Genomic DNA, 16,826 nt, shown 5'->3' with positions numbered 1-16,826 from the left:
GTCTGATAATATGAGTGTATGTCATGGAGCCCCGCAAGGTTCAATTCTCGCCCCGTTACTCTGTATTATCTACACATCTGACTTCTCCAAGGTTCTTAACTTATTCAACATTTATACATATGCAGACGACACTAACTTGTACTATTCTGATAAAGTAAATCAGCATATTGCAGATTTCGCAGCAACACAGTCTAAACCTCAATCCCAGTGAATCATCTTTAATAGTTTTTGGAAAAACCAAAGATCGTGGATGGGCCATAGATAATATCGATTTGTTTATTGATGAACATTCTGTGGAATTGACTGACAAAATAAAATGTTTAGGACTTCATATAGACTACAACCTCAGATTTGTTCATCAAGTCAATACTCTCATTCAAAGGTCGTACGGTACTCTGAAACATCTATATTCAAACAGACACTATCTTGGTAGGTCTCTCAAAATTACCCTTTCAGAAGTACTGATTCTATCTATGTTTAATTATTGCCGTGTCATCTATGGCCCTTGTATCGACTCCATAACTTCTGCAAGAATTCAGAAGTACAGAACGCCTGCATTAGACTTATAGTCAGCTATATGACCCTTTCAATCAATCAATTGAATTGGTTAAAAATGCAAAACAGAAGAGAATTGCATTAGTCAACACTGATCCAAACATGAACATTTGTATTTCATTTTACTATTGCCATTTATTTGTCGTAATGTTTCTTTTTTTTCAAACGTGGTTGAGTGAAAGAAAGCGCTTTCATAAACTCCGCCACGTAAAATAAAGACCATTTATTATTATCATTATTCATCTTCTTAAAGAAAACCGATACCTGGTTTTTGATGCATTGAATTGAACATTATTACTTCCACCCCAATTCGAAATCACCTCTAAATCTTCCTTCCACTAATAAACACAAGAAATAACAGTATCAAATCGAGAAAAATTGAATGGCCTTCAAAACAGGGAATGACTTTATGCGTTTCACTGGAACAGTTTACAAAACCGCACCGAGTATTTCATTATACAGTAGCTTTTTTAGGCGTGCTTCTACATTACCACACGAATAATGATAATAATTAACACTAATAATTTCAATAATCTTTGAGAAAACAATGTTCATTGACAAGTGGAATGAAAATCCACAGAAAAATCACACGAATCCTCAGTCAATAATAGTAAATCAATACATAAGCATAGAAACATATTGAAAAAGGGGTGTGTGAATAGTTGAATTGTTTGGTCGTAGTATGAACTTTACATAAAAACATATATCCATGAACTCAGTAGTTGAATACTAAAGGAAACCTCGTCTATAATAAGCCAACGTCTTACTATACTGATCAATTTTATATTATGCACTGGTATCTTTCCAGATATCTTTAAGTCTTCTAAAGTAGTGCCCCTTTTTAAAAAAGATGGTGAAAAAGCCATCGATAACTAGAGACCAATAAGTATTATTTCAACATTCAGTAAAGTGGTTGAAATTATAATTAAGATTCAGCTCTATGCCTACTTTGACATTAATACATTTTTCAGCAACTCACAATATGGTTTCAGAAAGTCGCGCTCAACAATAGATGCAGTGTTCGACGTCGTGTCTGGCGTGATTGAGGAACTTGAGCACTGCGTTGATGCTTTGTGACCTAACGAAATGTCTGAACTTGTTCACACGGCGAAGCTATTGCTAGGGCAGTTGGTGACGAAAAATGGCCGAGTCCTCATCTTCCGTTGTGTCCCGTGATGAATTGAGAGTAATTTGTGATGGTCTTTGTCGGGAATTTATCGCCGAGGCTTGCGAAGTTCTCGAAGAAGAGTTGAATAAGAAGAGAGAGTGGTCAAGGAAATGACTATAGAAAAGAGACAATCACGGAGCTTCATAGCAATTGATATAGGAGTTACGAATGAAGGATCCATCGGAATATGATGATGATGAGGCCGGAGAGATTTGACGAACTATTGCGGCTTTTTGAAAGTGAAAGTGAAAGACTCAATAATGAGGATAGCACTGCCTCGTAAGTTAAAATTAGAAGTGGCACTATCGTATTCTGCTACAGAAAATAGTTACAGAGGTCTACAGCATTTTTGCGAGAAAACGTCTCTACTGACAAAAGCAAACTGGCCCAAAACGAGATATCTACTGCCCTACCACGTTAACACGGCGCCAATATATAAGTTTAAAAATGTTGAAACGACGAAACTGCAGCAACGTTAGTTACAAATAAAAGTGGTAAAAAACATAGAAGTTTTCATTTCTCTTCGATATTTGATAGATATAACTTCCACAAGATGGCCGTTATCAAATGTCAAAGTTTGGAAGTCCCTGTACGTGTTGAGGACTGGATCCTCCGGGAGAAAAAAATATTAGGAGCAGATAGTTCTGCTCAAAATTATTTCCAGATTGACAAAAAGTTCTATTCATGCAATGAAGGACTAATGATGGGGGACCCTTTGAGTCCATTGCTGGCGGAAATTTTCATGGATAACATAGAGTATGAAATCCATATTAATCACTCACCCTTACCAGCATAAAGTTGCTGCATTCAATAGTATGCTTCACAGATTATTGAATATTCCACTGTCTGATAGCGAGTTCCAGAAAGAGCTGAATTTGATTAAACAAATCGCGGTTAATAACGGCTATAAAGTAGATATTATAAACGCCATTCTTTCCAACTTCAAAAGCAAGCCATGGACTTGGTCTACCCATATTCAAGATGCGATAACGTTATATTTGGGTGGACCAACCAGGAATATTGCCCGTTTTTTGAAGAAAGAAGTCGTAAACGTAGCTTACAGAACGAATAATAATGTAAGTAAATTTATTAAAAACAATAAAGACAAAACTCCGTTGTTGGATAGATCAGGAATATATAAGCTGATTTGTGGCTCTTGTCCAAAACTTTTTATTGGCCAAACAGGTAGAACATTTTCCCAAAGAATTCAAGAGCATAGAAATAGTTTTGTAAATAGAAAGACCAATTCCACACTTGCAAACCACCTTTTAGCACAAGGACATGAGTTCAATCATGAATACGATGTGTTACATTTAGAAGAGAAGAGTTTGGAACTCAATCTTCTAGAATGTTTAGAAATCAAGAGATTCCGGAATTCGGGTAATTCACTGAATGATCAATTAAAATTAAATAACTCTCCGTTGCTCCGTTTTCAAATGTGGAAAATGAAACATAAGCTCTGGTAAAATCAGGTACCTGAAATACAGGTACTTCAAATTGTAGAATAAGGTCCCTATATATAGCATTGAATGTGTAGAATTAGTTATTAAGACACGCCCGAGGAAGCCATTGCTTCCTCGGGCGTGTTGCTTTGCGAAACACGTATTGCATATTTGTAAAACTGTCTAGTGAAAATCACACAGAGTGTTTTTAGAATACGTTTATACAGTGATATTTTCAAGAGGCTTTGCCTCCTTCTGTATTTACAATCTCCAGCCAAAAAATCAATACGCTATATTTCAAAGTATACCAAGCATCACCATCAAAATTTCAAACAGCTTTTGAATATTCGAAAGAGTCAATCTATTTTTTTTCTAAGCCTCGGAACTGATTCTCTTTCGTTCAAAAATTCGAATACTCAAAAACATTGAGTGTCATAACTTCTCAGCTCGACATGAATTCATCTGTGGCCTAGTGAAACATAAAGAAACGCACTCATCTAGTCGAGAAGCACTAAATTGAATTTTCATTGTGGCCCATTAACACCGACCCATTCAGACTGCGTTGCATTCAATTCGGGCTTTCAATTAATATTAATTTATGATAATTGTCGGGTTTCAATAGTGTCTTTCACTCAGGCTCGAGCAGGACTACCGACCGAACGACGTGACATACAACATAAACCGACTATTACTATTTATTTTTGTTGGAGAGAAGATAAGATAAACGCTCGGAGAAACGTAGCCATGTCGATCGATTTCTTGGTTTAGATTCGAGTTCTTTCTAAGGAGTTTGTAATTTTGTAGCAAAGTTCAACACGTTTTGTGTTGCTATCATGTTTTTTTACTTATATCTCAGCAGATACGACAGGTACAGTGTATACAAAGTCAATTCGCATGGCATGAAAACTAAATAGTTATCGAACGTTGGCAGTTTCTTTGTATGGCATGAGCGGCGTGGCATTATCTTTATCCAATCATTATTTGTATGTGAGAGGTTTTATACACTGTGCCCGTAAAGTATGGAACAAATTCATTTTTAGCTAAACAGGTCATTTTAAGAAATAATCCTGAAACTCGTCAATTTTTGATGTTAATTTACCGTATTTTAAAATAATAATCTAATATACAGGGTGAATTACGTTCGAGTAATGACGTCACCGTCATTTTTTTTAAATAGAACAACCCCATTTTGTCTCAATTTTTGGATTACTCTAGCTGAGCTGATTCCAAAAATGTATCACATGTTGATTCCCATTGGTACAGGGTGGACAAAAATACAGTAGTTGTGTGTGTGCTAATAAAGTAACGCGTAACATTCTTTATTAGGTAAATTAACAATATTATCAAAAATACTTATTGTCTAGCTGCAATTGGTTTAAATGTAACACCCCGTAATTTGCTACATGTTTAGAGTAATAAAAATGAGCTGTTTCCAAACATGTTTGGTACTTGTGGTCTAGCAGACAGAATATGAAAGAAATTATTTCTTATCTACATTTATGAAAAACATAGTCGTCTAGTTTTTTGTGAAATATCATTATTTGTTTAGTAATTTATTGATGTTCAGTGACAGTTTAGTACTACAATATTTTTGGTATTCGTGAATATTCGAATGATTGCTTAGATTTAATTGGAAGTAGAAATGGAGTTAAGTGTAAAACAAAGAATTGAAATACTTATGATGATTGGGTATGGAGACAGATCGCGAACTCGGGTGGAAGTGTGCAATTTGTTTAAGAAAGACCTATAACGCGTTCAACAGTCAGTAAGCTGAAAACGAAATTTCGAGAAACTGGTACGGTTGCAAATGTTCGCAAATCAGGTCGTCCCCCTGCAAATGCTGATACAGCATTAGATGTTTTAATGAGTTTTGAAGAAGATGCGCACACTTCTGTTCGTAAAGTTAGTCGCGAAATCGGTGTTGGCAAAACAACGGTACACAAACTATTGAAGCTTGAAAAATGACATCCTTATAAAATCAAACTTGTGCAAGAATTAAACGAAGATGATCCCTATAGACGACTCCAATTTTGCGAAGAAATGATGGATAAATGTCACCGAGACCCTCTCTTGATACAAAACATTATTTTTTCTGATGAGTCCACTTTCACGTTAAATGATGAGGTTAACCGTCAGAATTGTAGATACTGGGCAAAAAAAAAACCCCACTGGATGCGTGAGCATCATACACAATACCCTTAAAAGGTAAATGTATGGGCTGGAATTGTACGAAATCGAATCATTGGACCCTACTCTATCGAAGGTAATTGAAACGGTGCAAAGTACCTTGAGTTTTTAAGGGAGTATCTCGTACCTATTTTACGTAATTTATTTCCCAGCAGACGTAATCCTGGAGGTTTTGATGAAAGTTTATGGTTTCAACAGGATGGTGCAACTCCACATTATGCTGTAGATGTTAGAAGGTACGTAGATGAAATTTTTGCGAACAGGTGGATTGGTAGACGTGGACCCACTGAATGGCCAGCGAGGTCACCAGATTTAAATCCTTTGGATTATTTTCTGTGGGGCCATCTGAAGAATGTTATTTATAAAACGAAACCAGCAAATATTGAAGATGTACAAGTGAAAATTCGAACAGAAATAAACAATATTACGCAAGAAACCATACACAAGGTTCAACAAGAATTTGTACACCGTTTGGGTTACTGTCAAATACAGCAAGGGCTGCAGTTCGAACATTTAATATAAAGTCATGTATTCCAGCATATTCTGTCCGCTAGACAATAAGTATTTTTGATAATATTGTTAATTTACCCAATAAAGAATGTTACGCGTTACTTTATTAGCACACACACAACTGGTGTATTTTTGTCCACCCTGTACCAATTGGAATCAACATGTGATACATTTTTGGAATCAGCTCAGCTAGAGTAATCCGAAAATTGAGACACCCTCTATATTAGATTATTATTTTAAAATACGGTAAATTAACATCAAAAATCGACGTGTTTCAGGATTATTTCTTAAAATGACCTGTTTAGATAAAAATGAATTTGTTCCATACTTTACGGACACAGTGTATGGTATTAACTGAAGGCCCAGGATGTGGAATGTACTCCAGATCACTAAGCCTAAGGATCAAGTGGGGAATGAGACAAAATAACAGCGTGGTTCAAACAGAACTGGCTGGTATCTCAATCGCCACAAAAGAAATAACCAGGAAAGGAATTTCTGGCAAAAACATAACAATCTGCATTAATAGCAGACTATCCCTAGTAGCCTTGAACATACAACGTGTTACCTCAGGGCTAGTAATAGACTGCCACCAAAACTTAACCAAAGCCTCGGTAGATAATATCATTATCCTGGGGTGGGTTGAAGGGCACGACAGGAGCAAAGATAATCGCATCGCAGACTCTTTAGCCAAGGAAGCGGCTGGACTAAGAATTTTAGGACCCAGTGGCACCTACTATCTGATGACTTCGACAATTGCGGAACCAGCCAAGCATCACACCCATGTTCAATCCCTAAAGAGATTGGATGGAATCAAAGGATGTAATCCTGCCAAAATCACCCTGGGCGACCCTGGAAACCTGGCGCCAAAAAAGTATATGGCGAGGACCAGAAAAAATCTACGCTTAACAGTAGGATTTCTGACTGGCCACTGTCAACTAAGGAAACACCTCCATATTATGAGGCTAGTGGACACACCTCTATGCAGGATGTGTGAACAGGAAGATGAAACTATCAGGCATGTCCTATTCAAGTGTCCGGAGTTATCGTCAATAAGATAGTGTGTGATCGGCGAATCTTGGCCTACACCTGCCGATATAAAGGAGATGTCTCAAAGTGACCTGTCCACCTTCCTGGAAAGGACAGGATGGACGATGACCTAGGAGGACAACTCCTCGGGAAGATGTACAATGGGTCAGATGAGGATAGAGTAGCAGAGTGACTTCTACTTCAGACAGGCGTGCCCTCGCGTTCCCGCCGAGAGGAGACGGTGGGGAACGCCCCTCCCGATGTTAGCGGGTTGAACGATCACCCAGAAACATAGACTCTATTAAAAACCACTAGGTAGTGTGCCTCCTGCCGACACCATTACATGGTTTTCATAATCAGATCGTTCAAATGAAAACATAGCAGTCGATGTGTTTGTTACTAGATTCTCCTGGATACTCCATTAAGCGCTTCTTATCTTCAAATCTAAATAAAACAAAGTGAAAGATATCATAGAAATTGTTCATTCATTTAAAAGACCCATTGATGACAGTTTGTGTGGAATATAACATCGTTCAAATGTCCGCCACGGCTTCTCTGGATGGAGCTCATTCGAAACGTCGAATTTTTCTTGACTCTGACGCATAAATCAGGCTGAGTTTGACCGATGGCATGGGACCCCAACCACAGGACCGCTGTGGTTGGGGCTCATTCGCATACATCTGCCGTTTAAGAAAACCAGCTCACCAGAGGCCAGCTCCTCCTTGTGAAATGACCATGCCCTCAAATTGCTCGTGCAGAGCATTGTTGCATGAGCTGTCTGGCACATAGTGCCTTCCTGTTGGAACCACATGTCGTTGGTGTACAGATCATCCAATTCAGGCCAAAAAAAAGTTGGTAACTATCGACCTGTAGTGCTTTCCGTTGATAGTGATGACCATGTCAACGTTGTTCTCAAAGTAATACGGACCGATGACGCCGCCAGCCCAAAATCCACACCAAACAGTGACTTTCTCGGGATGCATTGGACACTTTTGGATCTCATGTGGATTTGTTTATTTACGTACTCATCCATCCAGAAATGTGCCTCATTGCCGAGGATGATTTTTTTATGAGAATTAGGGTCAGTTGCCAATTGCTCCAAGCCCATTCAGCAAACACACATCATTGTCTATGGTCGTTTACCTTCAGTTCCTGGGTCAGTTGAATTTTGTATGGGCGCAGGCACAAGTCACGACGCATTTTTTTATTTATACTCAAATATTTACTTAGCAGGCTGTGAACAATGTGTTTGAATTGGTGGTGTCCACAGAACTGTAGCCTTTGGTGTTCCTCAAGGCACTGTACTGGGACCACTTATTTTCACCATATAAACCACATTTTCTTATCATTTGCCACAGTTTTCATATTGGAAACGGTTCGCAAACAAAATATTCACGAGCGTTTGGGTCGTTTTCTACTTGCATTGGCATGCGTTTGGGTATTCAATCTAAAATATTTGTTGAAACTAATAACCATGTTTATTTATCTATAGTCAAACAATTTTGTTATAATATTTTAGCATTTTAGAATATTCACATGATATTTCTTCAAGTCTGAATGCATTTCTCTCTGTCTATCAGGGATGGTTATAGTTTTTTCGTTGAGCAGATCAAATTTATTTTCCCTCTTCCCAAGGTCAATCTTTGCTATTAGGTTTGCCATCGGTGCTCTATGTTCCCGGTGTTCTAAACTTTTCGATAGAGCTGTCGGTTGCCAGATTGCAAGACTAGGGTTGCCAAATCCCGAGACATAAAAGGCAACCTATCGTATGCCGTAGAACCGTAGCATATCGTTGCCAGCAAAGTTCTTCATTTGTTGGAACATCTCATCGAGCAAGTCTTCTGTGAGAAATAGCCGGTGTAATAATTTAACCTTGTGGAACATCATTGATGAAGGCGAATATCGAATAATGAAAATAGAGTTAGATTCAAGCGGAACATCATTCTGAAAAAAGAAACTATTGGCGCGAGATTGAAGTCTCTAGATGTTGTGACCGTTCAAGGTTACTGATTTCATTTCTAATGATCTAATAATTATTCTCCGATTTTATTGATTTGCCGGCTAATGAACACGTTCACGGCGACCTTGAATTCAAGTAACTGTGTTTACAAAATCAACTCTGAGAAGTCATATGCATTTGTGAACGTCAAACATTAGCACAGGTTGCATAAGTGACCTAGCCGTGTCAAGAAGTGGTAGATATTTCTTAATTTGCAGTACCGTATGTGGCCAGTACTGGTAAACTTTCTGTAATTTCCTATTCAATGCAAAAATATTGCGTTTCTTTGTTGTTGTGTGTTTTAATACAATTCTTTCTTTATTCTGATGGAGGTTCTACCTTTTAATTTGAATTTAAAGCACCAAATTTTTGAGGTGATCAACAATTTCAGTAAAAAGAAGTATGAGTGGTATTTTCTTCACTATTCTATGTAGAGTGTTGATGAAACTGACAATATATTCAAAAGAAATTCATTCGAAAAAATTTCATTATAGCACGCTTTTAGTAGCTTCACTTTTTTCAACGATATTTCAATCATCTTCGCATCATACAGAATTTATAATTATAAAATTTGTATTAATACCCCCAATGCGTCGCCTATCAATACTATATTTAACGCAATATAATAAACAGCGTCGGCCGCCTCTTTTGAAGTTGTTTGTCGTAAGTTACTATTTCAATGGCTCCCTAGCAGTGTCCTCAAGGGGGATAGCGGGTAGAAATATCTCAGTGACTTTGTGGATAAATTACAGTGCCACTTGCTTGAGACGTCTATGTTGCTTTCTTTGATGTACCGACATGAAATTCTTTTACTGTCATACATTAGTTATGTAAAGTTACTAAAAGCAATACCAGATCCAATGATTACTGTTCAAATCTGTCGAAATGGAATACGTTTTGTTTCGGCGATTTCTTTAGTCATAAAGAGCCGATGTAACTAGATACTGGATACATACAAACACTGGAAGTGGGTCAAAAGTACAAAATCTTGCCGAATAAAAAAGTATCGAGGAGTATTCGGTTTCTGGCGCAAATCTCTCGCATTAATCGATCGGAAATATGAAAGTATCGACCTCGTCTGCGGCCTACAAGTTCAATCGATGTTGCGTGGGCACACGTACGACTCCGTATGCTGCAAACGAGCTAATAATAAATATTGCACCTAGAACAATGCGTGACGAATTGACGCAACGCATAATGGTGGCACCTTGAGTAGAATGACTGAAAATCGTGATTTTCTGAATTTCGAAATATCAGTACCTGTTGAGATAACGTTGGTATTCTTTACATAGTTTGTCATTACGTACTCGTATCTACTTGAGTATACAATGTGCATCATATGATCAGAAAGATCTTAATACTTCAGAAACTGTTTGGAATATTATCTTGTTCATATGCTCACATCAACATCATCATTGTGCATTGCTTCATTCAGTGGCCTCCGATGTCTCCAGAACTCACTCTTCTTGACTTTTCAGTAGATGAACGAAATTTAGCGATTCTTCGTTAATTAACCTAACCTAACCTAACCGAACCTAACCTAACAATCTGTTTTCCAGAATGTTTATCCAATATGAAGAGTACTTGTCTCATTGAATCGCTCAAAAGCTAACGTTGCAATAACTCATGCTCCTATTTTGTCTGGTATTACGGCCAGAATGTTACTTCAAGAGATCTGGAGGAATATTGGTAAACAACGTTTTTCAGTGGGTTTTTCTTTGGGCAAAGTTATAATTATGCTATCGTGATGACTAATGAAGTTTAGTTATCATCTGGTGTATTTTTTGATGGTCTTTTTTCCGATCTTACTTTGCAATAAATATCAACGGAGAAACCCATATAAACATAATCAATGTTAGTTTGGAAAATGTGCTTCCACTTGTGACCCATTTTAGAATCTTTCACTTCCTACTTGTAGTGGAAAAAATGTGTCGTTTGGACTATACTATAATTCTAAAATAGTAGGAACTAAATTCTCAAAAATTACTGACGTTTTTGCCCTAATCTGTAAATGACGGTCAATGATGCATATAGTTACCGAATGACTTCAATCAGGCACTATGGGGTAGCAATCTAGAAGAGAAATAATACCTCTTCCCTCCTGAGAATGATAATCAGCTAAAACGAGATAAAAAATTTAATGAAAGGAACTTGAAAAAACATGTAAGTCCTCTGGGGTTTGCAATGGAGCCCAACCGCTGGAACCTTTACACTTTTGTGTCATTTTTAGAGTTGATGTTTCAGCTAGGGTTAACAGAGAATCACCGATATTGAAATTGTTGCAGACCAAAGAACATTTTCCAAAAACCAACTCGAATATCAGTGTCAAACGACACCCCTGAAGTCAGTCCATTGTAAAGCCAAGATTATACATAAACCACCGAACAGGATTCATTTTTTTCTCTGTAGGTTTCACTGCAAGGCAACTAATTGAAACCATAGTCCAAAAACGTACCATTCTTGATCCAACGCGAGACAGCGCTATTTTAACCTGCTTCAGGAGATCCATCATTGGTTCTGGAGTGAACCTTGTATTCATTGTTGATCACAGCGGTGATTTTGTAGAAAAGCGCTCAAGCAAACGAATTTGGATATTTTCATGGAAAACTATAGGCGAACTCCAGGCAGCTGAATCACCTGGGCATAGTAATGGTTGAAAATATGACTATATGAAGTCCAGCTAACAAGTCTAACAAGGGTCGTGATTGAGGTCCTGATGTATCAGAAAGACTTATACCATGAATAGGAGACACGAGCTCAGTTGAATATTCAACCTTGTTTCATCAATATCCATATGGTGGAAAGAGTCTCACACATACAGATACGGATTCTGACAAAGATAGATCAGAAGATGGTTGGTTTGGTTTTTGACAAAATGGCATATCTCACGTGTAGTTTCTATCAGTCGAGGTCAAACTTCTCTGAGCAACTAGATAGCGTGGCGATGGGAAGTCTACTTCATGGGGCGTTTCGAAGGGAAAACAATCGACACCTTTGAATTAAAGCCGACCTTGTGGATACGTTACGTGGATGACACCTTCATCGTCTGGAAAGTTAGAAGGGACGCTTTAAACCTTTTTCTTGACCACTTGAACTCTAGACTCCAACATCAAGTTTACTATGGAGACTGGACTGGACAGCGGATAGCTTTCCTAGATGTAGTCATCGAATGGTGTGGTGCTAGACTAACCCACAAACTGTACCGAGAATCCACGCATGCGGATAGGTACCTGCACGCACTTACCAAGCAACCATCCTAGTCAAAAAAGAGTAGCACTCAGAGGAACCCAGAGCACTCGCAGTGAACCTGAGATCAATGATGGTTTGTTAAGATGGCGAGTAATGTCGAAGAGAAGAGTATTTTGAAAAGAAAACACGACTACGAGGAAAATGAAGATCGAGTCTAGATTAGTACTAGTGTTGCTGTTGATGTCGCGCTTGTGGTTTACTTTGAAAATCGTTTCTACAAACGGCACTGCACTTGTTTATCGGACGGAAAACGGAAGTCGACCAGGAGGTGCATTACGAGTGCTTTGATGGCTCGCGTTATACTTTTCCCCGGTAATTCCGCACAATTCAGAGGCACCGTTCCAGAACGGTTTCAGACGGTGCCACCGGTGTTACGGTCCACCGTTATGGGTAAAAGAGAGTTCTTGTTACCTGTGCAACATACACGATGCGATTAGTGTGTTTTGTAAGTTGTTGCATTTGTTTCAGTTGATACCAATATCAGAACTAGACTAATAAATTTGAAAAGGGGATGTCTTTGGGAGGTATTAGTTCAAAAAAAGATTTCAAATGAGTTGTCATTTAGAACATTCCTTACAAACATGCAGTCATTCTTATGTGGAGTCATACTATCTTTCAATGATCTGTCATTCTGACCTATATATTTAGCACTGCAACTGGACCTAATTGAATAATTTTGGTTGAATTTTAAAGAAACTGCATCTTAAACGTTTGATAAAAGTATTAATAGCCATGCTGCTGAAAAGTCTTGAAAACTTGATTGTGATTTCAGTAATTTAGGGTAAAGGATTCAATATATTATTAATTGTTTGCATTTCATTATTATTCATTGTTTATGATTCATCATTATCAGTATTAGTAATTTGAAAATTTATGGAAACTGTCCCATTAGGAATATGAATAAACTTAATAGAAGACGTGTTAAATGATATCTTGTTCAACAATGTGCTGCGATATGAATTTTATAAAACAAGTTTATGAAGATTGTTTAGGTTTTTTTTGATGAAAAAAAGAGTCGGATATTGAAAGAAAACTGGACGGACAGCAGAAAGGAGGTGTCCTCTTCGAAAACATGTTATTTCTTTATTTCGATTTATTACTATGTCCATGTTTATCTCGAGTATGGTGTCAACATACTGTATTTATACTGTTTCAACTCATAATTTTAACATGTAATACTGGCCCTTGCTTTTGTTTTTGTTGAAAAATTTGATCATTTAATTGTTTGTTGATTTGTACAAACATTTGAACTATTTTTTAAATTTCTTTTTCCGAAATGCGGTATTTATGTGTGTATTTATTCTAATTTCCCCCAAAAAGTTGGTTTTTCTAAATAAATTATCATCATATTGGAATAACAGTTCTGTTCACAAGGACATTTACTGGATTTATGTCACTATTACTATCATCAAAGACTTTTGCTATTGAATTCCGCAAGGCTCATTTTCAGTACTTTGCGAATATCGTATTTTGTGTCATTAAAAAGCAGTAAATCTGAATGTATATGATTTTCCAGAGAAGAAATACCAATAACGGGGTCTCTATAACTTTTTTTATATAATAATAAAAATCATTCGTGCCTTTATACGGCAGGAACAAGCAATGATTCACTCATAATTTTTATATCTATTGTCGTAAAGGGTATTTCCACTCTGTATGTGAATGCATATAAAATTTGTATGCTTCATATTCTGATTCATTTGCTTGTGTCACCTCAATTATTGATACATGACTTTGTGGAGATATAAAATATTTACACCCGTTGTTAAACCGTATTTGCTCAACAATAATGATAAATCATCAAAAACGGTTCATTTCTAATAATTCTTCAAAAATGAATGATTTTTCTTTTCGCATTTTTCAATTATCTGCTGATATTCTTTCCAAAACGTATACTGATGAAAACTAACTTGTCTTTGCACTCAAACTTGCGGAATTTTAAAATTAAAAATTAGTTTGATGTATCATCCTGTAGACATGTTCCAACTAATCTATTTGTATAATGAAGGGTTGCTTGTGAAAGTTCATATGTGCTTTATTTATATTTCCATTTTATTATCCATCATCTTGCATCCAACCAAATATCTTTCTCTATATTCCTTTCTCCGATCACTGCAGCTTTTTCTGGTTTTTCTTATTCAACATCCACGTTTCACTTTCCTTAGACTCCACTCCGATTTCTCTTCTTCTGGAGATCATTTCTGTATACATAATTTCATTCAGTGACCTCATAGATTTTATTCCTTTATCCATTCTTCTTGCTATCTATTCGTACTCTTTAGCCTTTTTAACCAGATATGCTAATTTGAAAACCGGTGAGTAAACTAAATCGATTTGATCTCACCGGTTTTCAAATTAGCACATCCGCATTGTGAATTGTAAATTCAGGTACTCAGTCAAGCCCAGTACCTCTATTATTACCTACAGGGGTGCTATTAAAGAGCTAATTAAATAAACCATGTTACTTTAATGTATAAGTTTGAAAATGTCCTCATAGGACGAAACTACGGTAACGTTAGTTACAAATAAAAGTGGTAAAAGCCAGAAAATTTCAATTCTCTTTTCCTACCACGTGTGTCTGGATTATCATAAAAAAATCTTATCTTCCAGGGATGTACCGACAACTTTAAGCAAAATAATATGGGAAAATGGGATTTTTTTATAAATTTCTTGTACTTTAATAATTCCAACTAACCAGGCCACTGTTTTGTTCAATTGTTCTTTAACTTTTTAACAGTTTCATCAAGTTTTTACACGCATTTCCGAATCAAAGACCAGCTTGATCATAATTTCTTCTGGTCTCGGGGGTCAGATTTTCCATAAAATAAAACTTGTACCTGACTATCAACTCAAGACCTATTTCAGTCGTGATAGTGCGAGAATATAAGCTTTTTACCGTAGCTTTGCAGCTAAAAACGGTTTCACTTTCATTATCTAGAAACTTGTCACCGGCGGTTTTGGTTTTGCCGGCCATTCATGTCACTCTCTCGTCTCATAAAAATACCGATATTAACCTACTTCGCTGAGAAAAAACCAAACAGTTGTAATTTCATCGCTGATATTCTGTGGAAATTGATATTTTACGGTTAATGGATATATTTATGTCACGGTTCCACAGCTCAAATGTCACTTTAGATCTCTGTCGGATGCATAAAAAGTTGTAACTATATCAAGTACTTAAAGTTAGTTTATTAGCCCGAACGAATGAGATTCGAATTTGCTATTCAATTCCTTGTGGTGTCTTTTTTGTAAAAATATCACAAAGAAATACATGCCAGCATATGTTCGTTGATCCAGGAATGAATTTTCGAATTCTTAAAAACATATCCTTACAAATATGCTGGAACAAGTGAAATAAACTAACTTTACAGCGTTGTCTGTTTCCGTCGACAAACAAAATATTGCCATTACTGTCAAATCAGTTGTGCTCAGTTTTAAAAAGATGTACATTTCGCAAACTGTGCTGTTATTGTGAATTAAACTTGGGTACAATTTGGTCTCTATCGCAACCCGCAAGGGTTTATTGTGGCTTACATCCGTTCTACCGAACTCTAAAAACCTAATTCGGTCCCCAGATAAATTAAAAATCAGTAAGGTCATTCCAGTTTTTAAAAATGGTGACAAGAACATAATTGAAAATCATCAACCCATCTCTATTGTACCGATATTTGGTAAACTTTTTGAAATGTTAATCAAAAACAGATTATATTTCTATTTTGAAAATAACAATCTCTTGAATCCTGATCAGTATGGGTTCCGTAAGTCTTGCTCTACTGTACAAGTAGTTGTTCGTGTAGTGAGAAACAGTGTTGACGGCTTTGAGAATGGTCAGCATAGCGCTGTAACTCTGTGTGACTTGAGTAAGGCATTCGACTGTGTCTCTAACCACTTACTATTTCATAAAATGAATGAATATGGGGTTAGAGGTGTGGCTCTCTTCCAAATATATGTTTTTGTTGAGGCAATTGAGAGAATTTGTTTCTATTGACACTCTTCTTGCTGTCTACTATGCCTTTTTCCAGTCGCTTATTAGCTACGGGGCACGTATTTGGGGTAATTCTACTTCTGCTGGAAAGATATTTGTAACACAGAAAAAGCTATAAGGATAATTTCTAAAGCGGAATATCGGGACACATGTCGTCCATTGGGAATCATGACTCTTTCGTCGATTTTCATTTTTCAGTCACTGCTGGATGTACATACAATTATGGGCACTCTTTTAACTAACTCCCACTTTCATAACTATGAAACACGTGGTGCTAATCTTATACGACCTGCTAAATTCAATCTACAGAAATCTTCTAAGAATTCCTTAGATGTTAATCTATAAAATATCTTGCCAACTACAGTCAAGAACTTAGCACAGACACGTTTTAAAAAGGGCATAAAAAAAGTGTCTCATTGATGAAGGCATTTATAGTATAGATATGAATATATGGCGGCTTCCATGCTAATCTTTTAAGCAACGAGAAAAAACAACATAGAAAGAAAACGCGATAAGTTACTCGAAGGTTTTTGTTGCAGACAAGTCACATGTGGCCTTGAAAACAATTCTAATTTCTTGAACACCACCCTTATTTACCAGATCTGACACCATAAAGTAATGCATGGTGAAAACATGTCTAATGTTGCCATTTCACCATAGTTATCACCAAGCTAGGAGGTACCATTTTGCCTCTATATGATAAGT

At 36.8% G+C, this 16,826-nt stretch overlaps 1 protein-coding gene across 8 annotated transcripts in view; it reads left to right on the top strand.

Moving 5' to 3' along the window:
• The window catches only part of jvl (javelin-like), a 173,300-nt gene that overhangs the window by 100,372 nt on the left and 56,102 nt on the right, over positions 1-16,826 (top strand). The gene's annotated exons all lie outside the window — the stretch shown is intronic.

The sequence above is a fragment of the Leptinotarsa decemlineata genome, unplaced genomic scaffold, assembly GCF_025532065.1.
Source record: "Leptinotarsa decemlineata unplaced genomic scaffold, Ldec_3_MD MMD2_P_RNA_scaffold_5, whole genome shotgun sequence".
NCBI lineage: Eukaryota > Metazoa > Arthropoda > Insecta > Coleoptera > Chrysomelidae > Leptinotarsa > Leptinotarsa decemlineata.
Note: the sequence above shows the minus strand (reverse complement) of the source record. Positions and strands in the feature narration are given on the sequence as shown.